Source organism: Diadema antillarum, unplaced genomic scaffold (genome assembly GCF_040938485.1).
Source record: "Diadema antillarum isolate AM-2024a unplaced genomic scaffold, OU_Dant_1.0 seq00000722_RagTag, whole genome shotgun sequence".
Classification (NCBI taxonomy): Eukaryota; Metazoa; Echinodermata; class Echinoidea; order Diadematoida; family Diadematidae; genus Diadema; species Diadema antillarum.
The window spans coordinates 268,321-286,648 of NW_027271625.1; positions in this window are offsets into that span (position 1 = coordinate 268,321).

Consider the following 18,328-nt stretch of genomic DNA (forward strand, 5'->3'; position numbering starts at 1 on the left):
TCGCAACCTCTATATCCATGTATATGTGTGTGAGATGAAGTGTGAGGTTTGTAGTGTAGTTTGAACAATACCTGTGGTATAACCTCATGTATTTATGTTAGATTTGTTAGACTTTCTACCCATGCTATATGAAAATCCTGTAGATTTGAACTCTGCCATGCAGACGATTAATCAGTTCAAGCTAAATCATGTGCTTTGTAATGGCTGAAGATAATCAAAACCTTTAGGGTCTGAATAGTACAGGCTAAAGTTTGGTGTACAATTGTACTTGTATGCTAGGGCGTGAGAGAGAGAGAGAGAGAGAGAGAGAGAGAGAGCCAGCCTCTGCGGAGAGAAAGGACTTGATTGTTTTAGTGCTTGGCTCAGGCTTCATCCCGATTTTGGGACAAAGCTGATAAGAACTGTGTTTGTAGTGTGCCTGGTAGTGAATTACTGTGCAGGCTGAATAGGTATATACTTGTATGTTATACCATCTCCTTGTAATCAATCATCCCTGCTGAGAGTAGCTATCCACTACCATTCTATTATAATTGTTTTGTTGCATTATTCTTGTGTAGAAACGGTAAAGTAGGAGAACAAGTGTTGGATTTTCCATACACTGTAGTGTGTAGTTTAAGTGTTTTGATAGATACAATAGTAGGTATGTGTGTTATGTATGATTAGAATAGATTTGAGAGTGAGTGACATTTTGAAGTAAATAGTCATAGCTAGATACTTCTGTTTTATTAATGTTTTAAGAAGAAATTTGATTATATTTGGTATTGACAAGGTTGACAAATGTCGAAATCATAATACCATATACTTTTATTTCATAGGATAAAGCTATTTCCCAACTGAATGGATAATCAGATTAATGTGGTTTATAAGTGAAAAAGAGAATATATCCAATAATACCCATAACGATAATCACTTCAGAGTGATGATATTTGATTTAATGCATGAAAGTGTTAATGCAACTTCACATGCTTATTAGGTTCGCCTTTGATGATACATGTAGTTCAACCTCATGTTTAATACAGATGAGCTTTATTTCAATATTCAATCCTCATGGTTTATTTGATTGCTTTGAGCTGACAAAATAATATTGTTGTACAGTCAGTATAAACTTATTTGATTGATAAGTGCACGTAACAATTACTTGGTTAAGAAGTGAAGCAAGTTATCTATAAACACGCTGTATGTATTAGACCTTTTATTTAGTGCATTTGTGTATGTTGTATATGCACCTCCTTTCAAGGTAACTCCTTTCAAGGGTTCTCTTCATGGATTCATCTCCTCGATAGTCTACACGCGAGACCTCAGTGACAGTAACGCGAAATTTGGATCTTCTTTGGATGTGACACCCCCCCCCCCCCCCGATTTGTTTAACGTTGTTGAAGGACGCTCTGCTGTTAATCCAAAGTAGCAGTTATTTCCCCACGAAACAACTCTGTTAATAGTTCTCTGATAGCCTTTGGAGGATATTTGAAGAATATTTATTGATGCCTTTCTCATTGTACCCCATGTAAATTATATGTGTCAAAGATATTGTTGCTCCAGCCAATAGTAATCTATGATTAAAAGGAGGAACATCCACACGTGTAAACATAACCGTTGAATTGTACATTGTATTTATTTACATTGTGCTAAGAGAGCGAACCTGGTGTTACAAATGGCGACCCTGCCAGGACCTGCTCTCGATTAGATTTGTGTTATGTGAATTGTCACAATTTATATACGATTTACGCATTGTTTTGATGTTTGTTATTTGATTATTCGTAAAGGAGCCAGCACCAGCGCATGTTAATGATATAGTGTTGTATTGTAAAGAAAGTACAGCACATTAAGGAGGTATTTACATGTATTTTGCATATGTGCGCAATTTACCGAGCAAGTCAAAGCGACCTCCTCTGAAGATAAACAGGTGATAATCTGTAATTGTACGGAGTATATGTTCTCAGAATTTTGTACTGATTTCTATTACATTGAATTTCATCGTGATAGACTATGGCCGACTTTAAATCAAACCTTCTTGCCCCTGCTAAGGCTTTATGTAAGAAGGAAGATATAGCCCTTGATATGGCGTTATTACTCATTGGGGAAGAGGTAGATGGTGTGACCACGGATGAGCTAATAGTTGCCTTGTCTGAGGTGGTAGATTGTGTTCGGAGTGGCATGGTTTTGGAGCGTCAGTCTCACATCCAGTCTCCCTCTGTAGCACTCCTCGTGGAACTGGAAATCAAGTCCTCCCAAGTGATGATGCGGGACCAAAACATTCACTTGAGCATACATGGGGCACCTAGACCGTTTTTCTTGGCACTACTCTCTGATGTGGCCGGACCCTCATCAAGACGAGTGACACTTGCTGAAGCCAAGAGGAACTTGAGGATGGCAGATCCTGCCCCATTGCAGCCTCCCTCATCTTCAAATTACAGATCTGCCTTACCACAATCAAGTCAGGAGCATCAACATGCCTCTCCGTACAAACATCAACAGGCAGGACAAAGCTTACCCATGAGTATCCCTGCTACTTATAGGAAACTGCGACCCTTCTCTGGATCTCCGTCAGCCAAGGACGAAGATCCCTTCGACGTCTGGGTGGACCAGGCAGAGGGTCAGCTAGAAGAGTGGACAGCTGCCGGCATTGGAGAAGTGGAGAAAAGAAGGAGGATAAGTGAAGCTCTGAGACCACCTGCTTCGACCATAGTAAGGGACCTGAAGCTCTACAACGTTCATGCTTCTGCTGGAGACTATGTTTCTGCTCTAGACGCTGCCTTTGGAACCACTGAGAGTGGAGAGGAAATTTTGCTGAAATTCCATGATACCGCCCAACAGGAGCGTGAGAAACCTTCAGATTTCTTAATGAGGGTTAATGTTGTACTCCGTCGTGCCATCCGAAAGGGGGGAGCAGAGCCGGAGAGAGCAGACTACCTGAGACTCCAGAAATTCATCAGGGCCGTTCATGATGAGATGCTTCTCATTAGCCTTAGGTTGAGGGACCATCTGCCAAACCCGCCCTCCTTCATTGATCTACTCAGCCGAGTGAGGAGGTATGAGGAGGAGACCTCCCAAAAGAGGCAGAGAATACCTACCAGGGGTAGGAGCCTGCAGGCCCTCGCCGAGCCATCTACAGGTGTCATGGAAGCTCGCTTGGCAAGATTGGAAGAGCAGATGGCTGCAGTGAAACTGCCGAACATCGCCATGTATAACGCCCACCAAACACCCCAAGCTGCAACCAAACTCCCTGACTTCTGCTACAAGTGTGGTCAAGATGGACACTTCCGCAGAAATTGTCCCAACCCTCCCGACTTAGCAGCAGTGAACCAGAAGTTGTTGAAACATATTAATCAGCTGCAGGGAAACGAGCAAGGGCGCCGGAGTCGGAGCAATCAGGGGCCCGGATCATCTCAAGCTCCCCAAACCTTCTCCCAGCAGCAGTAAACGAACTTCATCCAGATACAGAAAGCAAGAGTCAAGGAGACGTTCCTGATGGTTTGGTGGGGGAGAGAACCACATACCCCTGCCTCATCGATGGTCAGCCCTCAAAGTGTCTCTTGGACAGTGGCTCCCAAGTCACCCTACTCTCCGAAGGACTTAGCAAGAAGCTAGGCAAAGAGATTCTGCCATTGGAAGACCTCATCCTATGGCATGGTGGGGGAGGTCACATACCATATATTGGATACACACATATCGAGCTCGGTTTTGACCCATCATTCTCAGGGACGTCCAAATGTGTTCATACCTTGGCACTTGTCATCCCAGACAATCCAAACACAGCTATCCATCCTGTGGTGGTAGGCACAAATTCTGGAATCTTTGAATCCCTGCACCAAGCTTGTCAAGTAGAGAAAGAAGGTGAAGTCAGCGCAGTCTGTGCGGCAATCTACCAAAGAATGCCTGCTGAGACTAGAACGGATGTCAAGCAGTTACCGATCCAGTGGGGACCCATCCCACAGGTGGCAAAGGATCGTCTGGTCGATAAACTTCAGGAAAGGTCCAGTGTTTTCTGTCTCTCTGACCAAGACTATGGAGTGACGAGTAGAATAGAGCACCGGATTAGACTGACAGATGAGACCCCCTTTCGAGAGCGTTCGAGGAGAGTATCTCCCTCCGACTTGGCGGATCTGCGGGCCCACCTGCAGGAGCTCTCCCAAGCAGGGATCATAACGGATTCGAAGAGCCCCTATGCCTCGCCAATCGTCCTCGTCAGGAAAAAGAACGGGAGTCTGCGTCTTTGTGTGGACTATCGCACATTGAACTCTCGAACTGTTCCTGACCAATATGCTGTCCCCTTGATCCAAGAAGCGATTGATGCCCTCAATGGAAACCAATGGTTTTCTGTGATAGACCTGAAGTCGGGGTATTATCAGATCCCTATGGCAGACTGCGACAAAGAGAAGACGGCGTTCATTTGTCCAGTAGGATTCTTTCAGTTCGAAAGAATGCCTCAAGGAGTGAAAGGAGCCCCCGCTACCTTTCAGCGGTTGATGGAACGATGTATGTCGGGTCTCCATATGTCCGAAGTCTTGGTTTATATGGATGACATCATTGTCTTCGGGAAAACTCTGGAGGAAATGGAAGAACGCCTTCTCCGTGTTCTCGACCGTCTACAGGAGTATGGACTGAAGATTTCCCCTGAGAAGTGTCAGCTGTGCTGCACCTCTGTGAGGTATCTTGGGCACATAGTTTCTGGCGAAGGTGTGAGGACAGACCCAAGCAAGACAGAAGTGCTTCGAGACTGGCCTGCTCCCAAGACTGTGAAAGAACTGCGCTCTTTCCTGGGATTCACCGGATACTACCGGAGATTCGTGAAGGGGTATTCGAAGATTGCTCGACCTCTTCATGAACTGACTGCAGGCACATCACAAAAGGGACGCACAAAGGAAGCTGGGAGACCCAAACCTTCAGCAAACATCAGTGAGAAGTGGACTCCAGAGTGTTCTAGGGCCTTCAAATGCCTGAAGGATGCCCTAACCACTGCACCTGTATTGGCATTTGCGGACCTACAAAAGCCGTTTGTCCTCCAACTCGATGCCAGCCGAGATGGGTTAGGTGCAGTTCTGTGCCAGGACCACGACGGGCACCTGCGTCCTGTAGCGTATGCCAGTAGAGGCCTCTCCAAGTCAGAGCGAAATTACCCAGCTCACAAGCTGGAGTTCTTAGCGCTGAAGTGGGCGGTTGCTGAACGTTTCAAGGACTACTTGTATCTTGCCAAGAACACCGCCATATTCACTGACAACAACCCTCTCACCTACGTTCTGAGTAAAGCTAAACTAGATGCAACAGGCCACCGATGGGTGTCAGAACTAGCAAATTATGACATAACCATCCACTACCGTCCCGGCCGAGTAAACACCAATGCTGACGTACTCTCCCGACTGCCCAAGGTTAGAGGTGCAGATGACTACACAGACCTCAGCTACCTGGAAGCCCGGCTGAGAAACGAGGTGGCAGAACCGGACCAACAGATCGGTCTTGAATCTACAAATGCCGTCTTGATGTCTGCGTCTAGCAAGGAGGACACACCTTCTGCACATCTAACTTCTAGTCCACTGATAACCTGCCTTTCCATACGTGCCGAAGCCATTCCCGATGATTATGAGTTCCCACATATCAGTAGTATGTCCAGCCCCACCAACTGGAAGAGTGCCCAGAATGCCGATTTAACCATCAAGAAGGCTACATCTTGGGTTCAGGCTGGTCGAAAGCCAAATGGACGCACCCTGAAGACACCAGAGGAACGCATCCTTGCACGAGAGTTTCCCAAACTGAAACTCATTGAGGGAGTACTTCACAGGATGCTGAAGGACCAAGATGGCGAGCCCGTTTACCAGCTAGTGCTTCCGGAATCTCACAGGAAGGATGCACTCCGCAGACTTCATGATGAACATGGACACTTGGGCACTGACAAGACTTCCTCCCTCATTCGGGCTAGGTTTTACTGGCCCAAGATGGCCCTAGACATTGAGAAATGGATAGGAAGCTGTAGAAGATGCCTCGCCCGCAAGACCCTTCCGACTAGAAGTGCACCACTCCACAGCATCCAGACGACTCAACCGATGGAGCTGGTCTGTATGGATTTTCTGGGTTTGGAGATGGATGGAAAGGGATTCAAGTCCATTCTAGTCGTAACTGACCATTTTACGAGATACGCACAGGCATTTCCCACAAAAGATCAATCCGCTCGCACTGTCGCGAAAACTTTGTGGGAGAAGTACTTTGTGCATTACGGTCTACCTCAACGACTACACTCCGATCAGGGCCGAGAGTTTGAGGGCAAAGTCATAAAGGAGCTTACTCAACTTCTTGGCATCAAGAAATCCCACACTACACCCTACCATCCCCAAGGAGACCCCCAACCTGAACGGTTCAACCGTACCCTTCTCAACATGTTAGGCACCCTAACAGATGAACAAAAGGTAAACTGGAGCCAACACGTAGCAAGCCTGGTCCACGCTTACAACGCTACGAAGTCAGCGAGCACAGGGTACAGTCCTTACCTGCTTATGTTCGGCAGGGAGGCAAGACTCCCAATCGACGTAACGTTCAACACACGTCCAGATGGGACAACTGCCCTCGACCACGTGAAGTATGTCTCAAAGTTGAAAGCTGGTCTTCACCGAGCATACCGAGCAGCGAAGGAGGCTTCGGAGAAAGCAGCAGCCACCAATAAGCGACGCTATGATCTGAAAGTTCGTGGTGGAGAACTTCAGAATGGTGATAAGGTGCTCATGCGAAATGTAGGATTGAAAGGTCCACACAAACTGGCGAATCGATGGAAACCTGATTTGTATGTTGTGGTGGGACGCAAGAATTTATCCCTGCCCGTGTATGATGTCCAGCCAGAAGCCGGTGGTAGAACTCTAACGCTGCACCGCAACTTGCTTCTCCCTATTGGGTCAACAGATGTGCCCGATGATGAGCACCCACCTGTCCTCTCTCCCCGGACTTCAACCACTAGACGCCCCAGAGCGAGGGGGCGGCGAGTTAATAGAAGCCCGCAACCAACCACAGCCCCGCCATCGAGTGAATCTGAGAGCGATGGATGGCTCATACCTCCTTTGCCATCACATCGTCGTTTGGACCAGACGATCCCCAATCAGCAATCCCGTGGTCAGCAAAGAACAGGTCAACCCGAGCATGTTCAGGCTCAGGCCTCTGGAGACACCCCTCAGGAGGGAGATGTCACGGAAAATCGAGCCCTTGACCCCACTGCAGAACGACAACACCCCGAGGCAGGAATTCCCATGACTTCAGAAGAGATTTCAGAACGGGATGCTCCCATGGCAAACGACTCTCCAGAAGAAGTTCAGAGTCCTTCCCCTCTCGATGTCCAAAGTCCAACATGCGAGCTGCCTGAAGAAATTGATTCACCAGGCGAGACACCTGCCGTTGGAGATACCAACGTTCCTGAGACTACTGACATTATTGGCACTCCTATCGACCCTGATAGAGCTGATTCCCCAACTTTAAATGGCGTTCCCGAAAATCCGCACTCCCCTACTCCAGACCCACCTGGTGAAGGCAGAAACATCGCCACTGATGAGGAAACTGCAAACCACAACGAGGTTGCTCAGGGAGTTGGTGGTGAGACTGGCAATCCCTCACCGTCGTCTTCTGGGCATACACATTTGAGAAGGTCGTCAAGACAGAGTGTGGCACCTGAAAGACTAAACTATTTTGGACGAGGTCAACCACTGAACTGTTCGGTTACGACCAGCCCAAAACGTGAAGGGTTGTTTACTGCATTAAGACAAAGACTGTTAGGCTATTGATTCGAGCTAGATTGCTAGTCATGTATTGAAATATGTTTAAGTGAGTTATATTATGCCCTTTTCTTCCACCGGGACGGTGCGAGATTTGGTGGGGGAGAGTGTAACCCCGGGTTACAAGGTCTGTGATGAAGACCACAGAGTTTGGAGTCTTCAACCTCAGTGTATACATACACAACCCCTTCCTCCCATATGCACATGCCCTCTCGTGCATTGTCCTCCAGTCCCTGCTTCCATCCTTATCTTTCTTTTCCCCTCTCTCCTTTCACACGGGGATGCAGACCCCTAATGTACATAAGTCTCTCCTCATCTCGTATTCGTCTTTCCCCTACCAACATCGGTACTGCCAAAATTTTGGGAGATAAAGATAAAGTTCCCATAGTGCCACGTCCTCTTGCCCCCTTGGACGTTGGAGAGAGTGGATGTAATAAGGCGTGGTGCTGGCTCCTTTCAAGGTGAGACCACTATTATGCCAGTTTTACATGTCATAAACCTTATGGCGATTACTGTAATTTTAGTTTACATGCAAAGTGAAGGTATAATAGACTGATAAACTTATTCTTTGTAAAGGAAAGTTAGGATGTTCAATATTATTGATGGAACATTTCACTCAATGACTCAAGCAAGGCTGTCAGTTCGCAACCTCTATATCCATGTATATGTGTGTGAGATGAAGTGTGAGGTTTGTAGTGTAGTTTGAACAATACCTGTGGTATAACCTCATGTATTTATGTTAGATTTGTTAGACTTTCTACCCATGCTATATGAAAATCCTGTAGATTTGAACTCTGCCATGCAGACGATTAATCAGTTCAAGCTAAATCATGTGCTTTGTAATGGCTGAAGATAATCAAAACCTTTAGGGTCTGAATAGTACAGGCTAAAGTTTGGTGTACAATTGTACTTGTATGCTAGGGCGTGAGAGAGAGAGAGAGAGAGAGAGAGAGAGCCAGCCTCTGCGGAGAGAAAGGACTTGATTGTTTTAGTGCTTGGCTCAGGCTTCATCCCGATTTTGGGACAAAGCTGATAAGAACTGTGTTTGTAGTGTGCCTGGTAGTGAATTACTGTGCAGGCTGAATAGGTATATACTTGTATGTTATACCATCTCCTTGTAATCAATCATCCCTGCTGAGAGTAGCTATCCACTACCATTCTATTATAATTGTTTTGTTGCATTATTCTTGTGTAGAAACGGTAAAGTAGGAGAACAAGTGTTGGATTTTCCATACACTGTAGTGTGTAGTTTAAGTGTTTTGATAGATACAATAGTAGGTATGTGTGTTATGTATGATTAGAATAGATTTGAGAGTGAGTGACATTTTGAAGTAAATAGTCATAGCTAGATACTTCTGTTTTATTAATGTTTTAAGAAGAAATTTGATTATATTTGGTATTGACAAGGTTGACAAATGTCGAAATCATAATACCATATACTTTTATTTCATAGGATAAAGCTATTTCCCAACTGAATGGATAATCAGATTAATGTGGTTTATAAGTGAAAAAGAGAATATATCCAATAATACCCATAACGATAATCACTTCAGAGTGATGATATTTGATTTAATGCATGAAAGTGTTAATGCAACTTCACATGCTTATTAGGTTCGCCTTTGATGATACATGTAGTTCAACCTCATGTTTAATACAGATGAGCTTTATTTCAATATTCAATCCTCATGGTTTATTTGATTGCTTTGAGCTGACAAAATAATATTGTTGTACAGTCAGTATAAACTTATTTGATTGATAAGTGCACGTAACAATTACTTGGTTAAGAAGTGAAGCAAGTTATCTATAAACACGCTGTATGTATTAGACCTTTTATTTAGTGCATTTGTGTATGTTGTATATGCACCTCCTTTCAAGGTAACTCCTTTCAAGGGTTCTCTTCATGGATTCATCTCCTCGATAGTCTACACGCGAGACCTCAGTGACAGTAACGCGAAATTTGGATCTTCTTTGGATGTGACACCCCCCCCCCCCGATTTGTTTAACGTTGTTGAAGGACGCTCTGCTGTTAATCCAAAGTAGCAGTTATTTCCCCACGAAACAACTCTGTTAATAGTTCTCTGATAGCCTTTGGAGGATATTTGAAGAATATTTATTGATGCCTTTCTCATTGTACCCCATGTAAATTATATGTGTCAAAGATATTGTTGCTCCAGCCAATAGTAATCTATGATTAAAAGGAGGAACATCCACACGTGTAAACATAACCGTTGAATTGTACATTGTATTTATTTACATTGTGCTAAGAGAGCGAACCTGGTGTTACACCTTTTAACAAAGTATGACCGTATGTCAATATGTCATTTACATTTGGGCTAAAATACACTTTCATCTATAAAAGCGTGTCTTATCAGGTACAGAAATGATAACGATCATCTGCAAATTTTAACTTTAGCTACTGAAATGAACAATGATTAGGAGGCCCAATTGGCTTGTCATACCTAAGTCGTTCGGAAAGTCGCTCGTAACTCGTGCGAACAGCTTTATGAAACATAGCCTCTCAATACATGTACGATGTATGTATCTTGAACTAAAGAAACGAAAAATGACCAGAAACAAAATGATAAATAGTGAAAACTTTGAAAGATCTGAGTTCTCGGGTTCGAATCCCGATGAGAAACCGTTTTACTTACTATATAATATACTAGTAGTGCGAGAGATAGTTCCCTTCCAAAACGTACGTGGTACCTGATGCATTATGGATAGTATAGTGAAGGAAATTAGACTTGAGGCGGATATGTACATTTCCATGTATACATCTATTTTTTTTCGGGGAGTTTCGTCCGATTGGTTGGGTGCTCGAGATCAGCGGTTTGCACGTGTACGTAGTGTGGAGTACGGTCATGACCACTTTGTGTATACGCCTTGAGTGGGGAAAGCCGCTGCGGACGATTAAAATTGGCCAGTTCAGTATCAGAATCGGCAAATTTGTGAATCTCCTTGCTCTTTTACAAGAAGGCTAATCAAAGGAGATGTACTACTAATTGGCGGGTATTTGATTTAACTGTTCTCTCCCCGCCCCCCCCCCCCCCCTTCTGGCCCCCTGTACCCTCTTCCTCTGTCTGTCTCTGTCTGTCTCTGTCTCTCTCTCTGTTTTTACCTGTTGTTGACAGCGTTCACAAGGCTTGGGACATGGAGAGAATTATCAACGATGTTTACGAGATCGAACGATATGGTGGATGAGTTCCCGCCTCCCAATTCCACGTCTATGTATCCTTGGGGCACGGATGCCTCAAGATTTCCTAGAAAGCGCAAACGTTCAAAAGGGTATCGATATTAGCTCATAGAATAGGCCTATATTTATTTGCATTGCCCCAAATCATTGGAACTCCCTAAATAAAGGTATATATCATAAGATAAGAATTGCTCCTTCTGTGTTTTCCAAAAGAGACTGAAGTTGTTTCCTTATCAATGTAATAATCAAGATGGGGTCAGGCCAACTTGTAGGTCCTTTTCATTTCATTTCATTTTTTTTATTTCCACAACTTGCACAACTGGTTAAAAAAAAAAGAGAGAATGAACAATACAGGACAACATGTCAATCATAATATGCAATACAGGGTGTGGAGGAAGAAGCAAAGGCCATTGACCTGTCAAGGCTTCTCCCTAGTAAACAGCAACAATTATGACACAATACCAAAAAAAGAAGAACAAAACAAATCAAAACAAATCAAAACAAGACAAGACGAAAACTACTGATATGTACATATATTAGCATAAAGGAAATTATTACAGGAAGGCATTATTGCACGTATATGAATTTACGACATATTCTTTATATTTTCTCTTGAATGCAGATATAGAGACACACTGCTTAATATCATTTGGGTGTATTTTACTATTCACTTGCAAAAAAAAAAAAAAAGAATCGTATAATCATCTTCAAAAGTGGAATGAACTAGTGCCGCTACCATATCTTTTGCTCAACTTTGTCCCTCATTTCACTAAGTAGGGGAGCCCGGGTTAAAGTGGACCAACATTTTTTGCCTAGCCGGAACGGGAATTTTAAGCATAGTAAAGCAAGATTTTTGGTTTGTAATGCACTTCCTAAGGACTACCGCTAACCAAAAAACACGAAAAAATGACAGCGATTTTTGTTTCTCATATCATCAGATTAATAAAAAAAACTGTCAACTTAAAAAAAAAAGTATGAAATTCCCATATTGCGCTCGGCAGATATTCGGGGCAAACTTCTATTTGTACAACCCCTTTTCAATTTCGACCAGTTATCATCATAATTACTGTATTATTATCATCATGTATGTGCAATTTTGTTTTGCTTTGTACAAAGTTGACAAGGTAAAAAAGAACTATGCTATCATGTTTTCTGTAATACTGATCTTTGAGAAGTACAAAATAAATTGAAATGAAATGAAACGAAAATATGAAAACATGCAGCCTCTTATGGAGAATTCGCATTTTTTTCAGACTGCTATTTCTCTTTATCGCCACTCAGTGAGTTTGACTTGAACAATCTGTGGTATTGTTTAGACAATCATTTCTGAGACCATTATCCTCGTCAAGCGTTTGCTTATGATGATGGTGTCCTGAATTTCTGTTATATCGGAGTTGCTTAATTTGTCTTTCGAACGACAGTTATACGGGATATGTTTGTATTATAATTATGCATGAAATAATGCCTGCTTGCTTACATTTTGCATTGTGTTCGAAGAAAATGTTGGACATTTGAATTCAAGATTCAGTTATACTGTGCTCAATTAATTCAAGTTCAAGTTGAAGTATTTCATTTCCCACAAACAAATGATTAGGAATACAATGAAATGTTAGCATAATACAGATAATGTCACGAAATCGGTACAACAATGTGATGAACATAGTAACATGTAATAAAGACACAGGTGAATTATTAACAGAGATACAATGGGAAAGACAGAAACAAAATGGGTGAAAACGGAGAGGACTGCTAACAAACAGAGCTTGCAGTATGCAGTCCCTCATAAGAAAGGGAAAATATCTAATTGCAAAAAAAAAAATACACCCAATTTGCCTAAGAGATAGAAAAAAAGAGACAGACAGAAAACGCATAAGTACACACAAGGACTCACATTAACACTCACGAGGAGACTCTCTCGTAAACTAAGGGAAGAAAAGATAAGTACATTGAAAGATGTATAAGGAATGTAGTAAGGAAGGTAATGAGTCCTAGGGGGACTAAAAGGGGGTTTTACAGAAGAAGACAATGGTGGGTTATAACATTGTGTAGCTCCATGGTCACAACCAGGGCACTATTAGAGGCACAGAAGCTTGGACTCGCTGAGGTGCAAAGAGTAGTAAAATAGAACCGGAGTAACAACAATTTTAAAAGTCTAAAGTTAAAAAAAGGTAACTTACCGTGTTGTATAAGAAGGTTTTGAATAGTTCTTTAACTGTAGCAATATGGAAAAAGTATTTACTGCTTCTCTCAAGAGAATTCCAGAGGGGTCCAGAAAAGGAGAATAAAGATTTGCCCAAAACCGTCCTAGTTTATTCAACTAACTTTGTATTTCATTTTTGTGTGAAGAAGGAATTCAGAAATCGACTCAAATCAAATCAAATCAAAATCAAAATAATTATAAATAGAGTCATTCCGCTTTGCTCTGTGTTCCTCTTTGCCTCGGGTCCCCCTACAGTATTTTCTCAATAGGCCTATACTTCTGCAGATCTCTGTGTTTCCGTTGTATCCATCTATGTCTTTTCGGTGAGTACGAATTATACTTAGTCAGATTCAATTACTACCTGTGCCAAAAATTTAGAGTCCAGAATAAGATTTTGTCGATTAATAAGATATAGACTTTTCGTGATATGCTATGTTGGTAGAGTGGGCATAATTATCCTTTCTGGCATGATGTTAGGCGCTTCAGCGTGTAGCATTATGCTCGAATTAATTTGCCTGTTGTTAGCATAATTCTAGGATATATGCTAGAGAAAGGCGTTTTGCGTATACTGTCGTACTTCATTTTGGTTTTTCTGTTACTTTGTCAGCTGATTTGTCGACCAAGTAGGCCTACGCAGTAAATCACTGGCGTAAAGAGAAAAAAAAATTGTACTTAATGTAAATAAATGTGAGACAAGCTATATAGTACATGCCCATATGAATACGTGTTATCAAGCCAGTAATCTTCGATGGAAATTTAATGAACACATAAATAGCCTTTGATTTATTCCTTTATATTAGTGCCAGTTGGAGTTAATAGGCAAGAGCATGTAAACTCACTTACCGAAGTGGTTTTAAATCACAAGGTGATACGAAATTTGCTCCAGGGACAATTGCTCCTGTCTTGTTATTTTATTATAGGGTTTCGGGTTTAACTTGATGTGAGGATTAGGATTAGGGTTATATTTGTGGATAGAATTTATGTTTGGCTTAGAGTGCAAATATCTCATTGGACCAAATGTCATATGGAATCACCCACCTTTGGCGATGAACTTCTGTGATGAATTGAATTTTCCCTTATCCTCCGATTTGATCGGTGGAAGGTGGAAAGGCTCCAACTCCACATCGACGTCTTCATGTCTCAGTATGTCAGAGAGCTTGAAAGCAGTAGGAGTAATTTTTTCCCTCTGAAAAAACCATTTCTTGTTCTTCTTTACGATGAGATGACCCGGCTTACATTTTTTAGCATGAAGCAAGTCAGGGGATGGGATGAGATCCTCTGACACTTGTTTGACAAGCTCAGTTGCTATCGAAGTGAAGATGGGAGGAGACATTTTGAACTATTGAATAATCATAGGCCCTTTTTATCTCTGTAAAACCTCGTCCTCCTCTTAACCGAAAGGTGGCTCAGTCGGTAACCTGTCAACCAAATGGCACCGCGGTTTGATGCCCAGTGCGTCTTGCTGAGCAACTGAACGTCGTGTGCTATCCGATCCCATCTATTACGGGCTATAAACATTCCGCCCCTCCGATAATAGGACGTGAAACGAAACTCCAGTGTGTGGGCATTGAGGTGTGAGCGAATCATAACCCACAAACGTAAAAGATTCTGCTTTATTCAGTTGTTTTGGTCCAACCAAATGCACCCAGCCTCTCAATGATTGGGTGAATTTCTATCAATTTCCACATGCTCTACCCACAGAAAAGCAAAGATTTTTTTTTCAACTATGGCACGCTACATTTTGGTTGACCTTACTAATACTTCTTCATAAGGCTCGTTGCTTAAAATTGTCATTGATCGAATTGATCTCAGAACATGTACTAAGTAAGCTGCACACTCGATGGATCACACGTCACGCAATCGTTATGTTCGTCAAGTTTGCTGTCACTTCGCATTTACGTATTCCACAATGTCACAATGGAATTGAACAAGGTTATTTTGTCTCGTCACCTTTTCCCCCGCAAAAAAAAAAACCCTACAAACAAACAAACCTCATACGTTTACATTTCTGATAATACAAAAATGGAATATGTTATGTTCTTCAAAGAACCATTTTGACTATAAAATTGTATCACCACCACTCTCCCCAAAATGACATGAAAACATCTGTTCAGCTTCGAAGGATAAAATAACCAGCTTTACCTATAATAGGTTTATTACATACGCAATGGTTCTTACCCTCACCTTTCTCTTGTTCGCTGTATAGTACCATCATTTCATTGCTCTCTCTTCTATACCCTCACAATTCCCACATTCTTACGTAACATACTCCTCCTGGCGAAGAGCAGCGAGCTTAAGCATATGAGACACGACAGCTAGGACAGCGCTTAATAGGCAAAAAAAAAAAATGGTGTTCTGCACATGCGCGTGACAGCTGTTTCCACGATATTTTTTAATCCGGGAGGCTGCATCATCTTTAATAGCTTTTGCGTCACAGATCTAAAACCTACCAGTATGTATTATACACTTACTCTTATAGTTATATTCTGCTCTGCTCTGGTTGACTACGGTAATGATGCACTGTAAGACATTAAATCCTTTCTACTAAGAAATAACCATTTACAACGTTTCCATCACCCGCATTATACAAAGTTTTTTTGTGTGTGCGTGTGATTTTTTTAATGTTCACGGCAATTATATCAATATGGATTATACACTTCCCCCTGTTACAACAAAATCACGATGTTTCAGTTCTGCACGAATATCTGATTAGAAATAGATACCGCATAGCAGATTATGTTAACGTGTAACCTGTATTCAAGCAAAGGCTTAGAAAGAGCACCTCCTTGCTTCCGCTTCCTATATGTTGATTGATAATAATTTGACCTACAATAGATTAATTTTTCAAGATGTGTATTTTGTGCTCACAGACGCAGTTGGAAGTCAATCATCTTGCTATTCAATGATGCTGAACTCGCACTCTTCTTATTCTGAATATCATTATGTTCTTCACAACTCTCTCTCAGAGTAAACATAAATCTAAATGGTCAATAGAAAGGGGTCGATTTTAGGTCCTTTACTTGTTTTGATTTATATCAATGATATTGTTACTTCTTGCCCTGATTTCATTTTGTATGCTGATGACACCACTATTCTTGATTCACATAGTAATATAGATATTTTGTATATGATATTGTAAATAAGAATGTTTCTAGAATTGTGAAATGGTTTCAGTGCAATAAACTGTCATTAAATGTAGATAAAACTAATTATATGTTATTTCAAAAGAAGAAGGGAAATGTGCAATTCATAAATGACGTAAAAATATATGGAAAGCCGATAACTCGATGTAAATCAGTTCAGTTTTTAGGTATCATTCTGGATGAAAATATTGACTGGCGTGAACACATAGAAAATGTATGCAGAAAAGTTGCGCAGTTTGTAGGTGTTTTAAATCGTTTGAAGTTTGAATTGCCATCTTTTGTTTTATTTTCTCTTTACAATTCTTTTATATTACCTCATTTGTTGTATTGTATTGTCGTATGGGGAAACACTTTTAATTCCAGACTTGATAAGTTATTTAAGCTACAAAAGAAAGCAATTCGTAATGTTACAAAATCTCCCCAATTAGCTCACACTTCTCAGTTATTTAAACGATTGAATACACTTAAGCTGCACGATATAAATAAACTTCAAATAATTTCTTTCATGCAACGCTTCCACACAGATACACTCTCTCCTTACATCATGAATATGTTCACATTAAATTCAAATATACACACTGCAATAAAGTTCATCAATGGAAATGTCCTAGTACGAAATTAAAACAAACTCTTCGCCATACAGGACCAGTTTTTTTTTTTGGAATGCAATTATTAACCCAGATAATTATAATAAGCAACATAATAATTTATTTAAGAAGCAGTATAAAAGACATCTTTTATCTTTTTATTAAGATTGCATTGATGTATCTAACAATTCTTTCTACGTTCATTTCGTTTTTTGTTTTTGTTTTTTGTCTGATGTTCTTTTGTGTATCTTCTGTATAAAACTGATTTATGATTTTTGAAAACAACTTTATTTCCAATTCTACATGATTTGTAACAACGGTGTATGCGCGCCTACAGGCCTTATTGGCTTTTTATGTGTACACCATTTTCCATTTTACTTGTTGCCTTTTGTAATCTGGAACAATTCATGACTGTAATTCTGATGTGTTGTTGTGGTTTCTTTTACATGTCATTGTTTTTTATGTTCATCTGTAACACCGAATGTTTCATGTTGTTTTTATTGTTATTGAAATGGAAATAAACAAATTGAATTGAATAGAATTTTACAAGATTTTCGACTTATATTGAATGGTCGGCTTGTTTGCCTTCAAATAAAATTATTCTCCCGAGGCTTTATCTTATAAATATCACTTGAAGCCATGAATACCTTGCTACTGCACACTATAGTATGCTATAATATTAATTAGATACCTCACAAATTAATTTTGTCCTCTGATTGGTCGACAACATCGAAAGCGTTAACAGAATATTTCTGCCATGAAAATCCCTGTCCCGTCACGCTGGTAATTTGCTAAACGTACCACTAATAAACCACACAATTTAAAATATGAGATTCTGCCAAGGATTTTGCTCCTCACCACCACTTGCTCATTTTAAGATCTTTCGATTCTGCTCATTGTATTGACGCGAATATAGTACGGTTGTCCGCCAACAAGCAAGAAATCATAATCAAGACTCATGGTTATATAGGTTTCACGGGCAAATATGAAAGGCGGTGATCAACTCTGGTTATAGGTAATGCGGAGTCTCAGATTATAGCTTCCCCTGTCCACATACAAAATAATGAGTGGGTACCGCGCACCGCAGATCAGGATGCATACACTTGGAGTGTCAAATTTTGCATGGGTGCACAAGAAAAGAACTTGTTTAATTGAGTAATCGGTCAACTTTACAAATCTTAAACATTAATTAAATCCCACCTCATTTGCTGTCAGTTTTGAAATTATTTGTGAGGAAGCTCAACAAGCTGAGATTATAATGGCCCTCACAACATTCAAATTTATACATGCTATAAACCTGCTTCAAGTTCAAACAGTTGATAGTACATAAGCAGGCCTAAATATACCCATGTCCACGTAAGATGTATAGAATTACGTAATATGAGTAAATGCTATAACTATGTGAATGTTTGTGAAAAAAATAAACAAAATTGAAATCGAAACTGAAAGTGAAACTTGTA